The following is a 4,236-nucleotide window of genomic DNA, read 5'->3' on the forward strand; positions in this document are numbered from 1 at the left end:
TCTTTTGGTTTGATGTCCATAGTCTAAGTTAGTTTTTGTTTCCATACGCTAAGTTTGTGTCTCCACCTTGTGCGCGCCTTTTGTTTGTACTTTGTTAGTGTTAAAATGAAATCATGTTTTTACCTGCACGCCATGTCCCGAGTAGTCCGTCTGCCTTCCTGGGAAAACGACCCCCTCCCCCCACAGACACAAAATGAGTACATTTATACACATATTTACCAGGATCACCAAAACTGCTTTGCTGATTTTGCCAAAATGTCATCAGGATAACTGTAATGTTGTAGTTACCAGGATCATGTGAAAACTGTGAATGTTTGTAGTTAGCAGGATTGTGAAAAGCAAATCATGAATGTTGTAGTTTCAGGTTTGGATGAAAACTATAAATCTTGGTAATTACTTGGATTATGTGATAACCATCAATATGTAGTTACCAGGAGTCACGTGAAAACGAATGAAACCTGGCATTTACCAGAATTATGTGAATACAGGTTGTTGTTTTTTAACTACTAGGATTACGTGAAAACTCCAAAAGTTAGTAGTTACCGGCTTGAGAAAACCATGGATGTTGTAGTTACCAGGATTCCATGAAAACTGAAACATTGTAGTTACCAGGGTTATGTGAAACCAAGAAAGTTTGTAGTTAGGATTGTGAAAAGTAAATTGTGATCAATTAAACGAAAACTGTGTAACTTGGTAGTTACCAGGATTATCTGATAACCATGAATATTTAGTAACCAGGATTACGAATATGAATGAAATTTGGTAGTTACCCGGATTATGTGAAAACTGATTTTTTTAATTACCAGGATTATGTGGAAAAGTATGAAAGATAGTAGTTACCAGGCTCGTGAAAACCATTAACGCTGTATTCTGTAAAAACTGAAACATTGTAGTTACCAGGATTATGTGAATATTATAAACGTTGTAGTCAGTAGGGTTGTGGGAATACCATAACAATTGTGGTTTCCAGTATTACATGAAAACTATGACACTTTGTAGTCACCAGGATTATATGAAAAGTGAAACATTACAGTTACTAGGAGGATGTGAATATAATAGACATTCAATCGATCGCAAATGGACTGTCTGGTTGGTCTTAGAAAAGGTTTCTCCGCTCATCCGAGTAGGTTTCATCACTATGTGCTCGTACACTTAGATTCGCCAGGTAGTCACCAGGATTATATGAAAACTATTAAATTTGGCAGTCCACAGGATTACATAAAAAAACTATGAAATTTGGTAGTTAAAAGGATTACATGAAAACTATGAAACCAAGTTTCGATTGAATGCCCTGAAATGACAATGACCAGGAGAATGAGAACATTTATAGACATCAAAAGCATAATTACCAGGATTGTACGAATACCGTAAACATTGTGGTTGCCACGACTGTGTGAATAACACAAAACGTTGTGGTTATCAGGATTGTGTGAATAACACAAAACGTTGTGGTTATCAAGATTGTGTGAATACCATAAACGTTGTGGTTAGCAGGATAGTGTGGATGAAATTAATCAGTTAGCAGGATTAAGTAAATATATAAATAGTTACTAGGATTGTGTGAATATCATGAACTTTGTAGTTATCAAGAATACGTGAAAACCCAAACATTGTAGTTGTCAAGCATCATGTGAAAACTATTAAAATTTTGTAGTCACTGGGATTATATTTAAAACAAATTTCTGTGTGTGTTTTATTATGCAGAAATGTTACTACACTACAAATGTACACTAACTTCTATATTTACCAAGATTAAAAACATACTGCGCTGATTTCCATTGAAATTTGTAAGGATAACTTTTAACATGATTACATGAAATCTATGAAATTTTGTAGTTCCGAGTATGGTGAGAACCATGAATGTTGTAGTTACTAGAATTACATTATAACTATTAAACTTGGTAGTTACCAGAATTAGGTTAAAATGTAAACATTGTAGTTAACAGAATTGTGTGAATACCATAAATTCTGTAGTTACCAGGATTACAGCAAAACTAATACATTTGGTAATTATCGGGATCATGTGAAAAATGTAAATGTGCAGTTACCAGGATTGTGTGATGACTAGTAAATGTATGGATAAACATTTTGTAGTTACCAGGATGACATGAAAACTATGAAATTTGGTAGTTACCAGGATTACATGAGGACTATGAAACTTGGTAGTTACCAGGATTACATGAAAACCAAGAAATGTTGTAATTACCAGGATATGAAAACTAATAAACTTGGTAGTTACCAGGAATATGTGAAAACTATGATATTTGGTAATTAACAGGATTACATTAAAACTATGATATTTGGTATTTACCAGGATTACATGAAAACTATGAAATTTAGTAATTGCCAGGATGTGAAAAATGTAAATGTGCAGTTACCCAAATTGTGTGATAATTAGTAAATGGATAGATACACATTTTGTAGTTACCGGGATGACGTGAAAACTATGAAATTTGGTAGTTACCAGGATTACATGAAAACTATGAAATTTAGTAGTTACCAGGATTATATAAAAACTAGGAAACTTGGTAGTTACCAGGATTACATGAAAACTATGAAATTTAGTAGTTACCAGTATTATATAAAAACTAGGAAACTTGGTAGTTACCGGGATTACATGAAAACTATGGTATTTGGTAATTAACAGGATTACATGAAAACTATGAAATTTAGTGGTTACCAGTATTATATAAAAACTAGGAAACTTGGTAGTTACCGGGATTATATAAAAACTAGGAAACTTGGTAGTTACCGGGATTACATGAAAACTATGGTATTTGGTAATTAACAGGATTACATGAAAACTATGAAATTTAGTAATTGCCAGGATAATGTGAAAAATGTAAATGTGCAGTTACCCAAATTGTGTGATAATTAGTAAATGGATAGATATACATTTTGTACTTACCAGGATGACATGAAAACAATGAAATTTAGTAGTTACCAGGATTATATGAAAACTATGAAACTTGGTAGTTACCAGTATGGTATTTGGTTATTAACAGGATTACATGAAAACTATGATATTTGGTAGTAACCAGGATTACATGAAAACTATGAAATTTAGTATTTACAAGGATAATGTGAAAAATGTCAAATGTGCAGTTACCCAAATTGTGTGATAATTAGTAAATGGATAGATGTACCGTATTTTTCGGACTATAAATCGCAGTTTTTTTCATAGTTCGGCCAGGCGTGTGACCCTGGAGCGACTTATGTGTGAAATTATTAACACATTACCGTAAAATATGAAATTTATTTTAAATTCCCTTCCAAATGTCTATTCTTGGTGTTGTGTTTTTTCGAATAAATTTCCCCCAAAAATGAGACTTATACTCCAGTGCGACTTATATATGTTTTTTCCCTTCTTTATTATGCATTTTCGGCAGGTGCGACTTATACTCCGAAAAATACGGTACATTTTGTAGTTACCGGGATGACATGAAAACAATGAAATTTGGTAGTTACCAGGATTACATGAAAACTATGAAATTTAGTAGTTACCAAGATTGTATAAAAACAATGAAACTTGGTAGTTACCAGGATTACATGAAAACTACGATAGTTGGTAGTTACCAGAATGACATGAAAACTATGAAACTTGGTGGTTACAGGATTACATAAAAGCTATTAAATGTGGTAATTAACAGGATTACATTTGGTAGTTACCGAAATGACATGAAACCTGTGAAATTTGATAGTTAGGATGACATGAAAACTATATAATGTTGTAGTTATCATGATGACATGAAAACTGTGAACTTTGGTAGTTACCAGGAACACATGAGAACTATGAAACTTGGAAAATGATATCGTCCCTGAATCACATCAGAAACCACACATTTTGTGTCAAATCAAAGTTAAAACAAATCTTTACACCCTAATCGCAAAATTTTTTTTAGTTTCTCCCAAACTTTCAAGAATTAAAAACTAAGAAATGCTACAAACCAATTTATCAGAATTACTTAAAAATGAATATTGTGAAAGGCTGGTGCAGTAGTGCACGGGTCAAAGAAGATGGATGAAAAATGTGTTTTTTTTGTTCACACTGTGAGGTAAAATATATTTCAATAGTTGAATTAATTGTAAAAAAAAAAAAATGCTGCATGAATCTTGACAACAAACAATTGAGTCATACAAAGTCTGGTCTGTGCAGAGGTCGACTAATAATCTCTCAAGTAGTTTGGCCATGCATTTGTTTCCGGATGCAACAAAGCAACATATAAGAAAACAAGC

The sequence above is a fragment of the Nerophis ophidion genome, linkage group LG11, assembly GCF_033978795.1.
Source record: "Nerophis ophidion isolate RoL-2023_Sa linkage group LG11, RoL_Noph_v1.0, whole genome shotgun sequence".
In the NCBI taxonomy this organism is placed as follows: domain Eukaryota; kingdom Metazoa; phylum Chordata; class Actinopteri; order Syngnathiformes; family Syngnathidae; genus Nerophis; species Nerophis ophidion.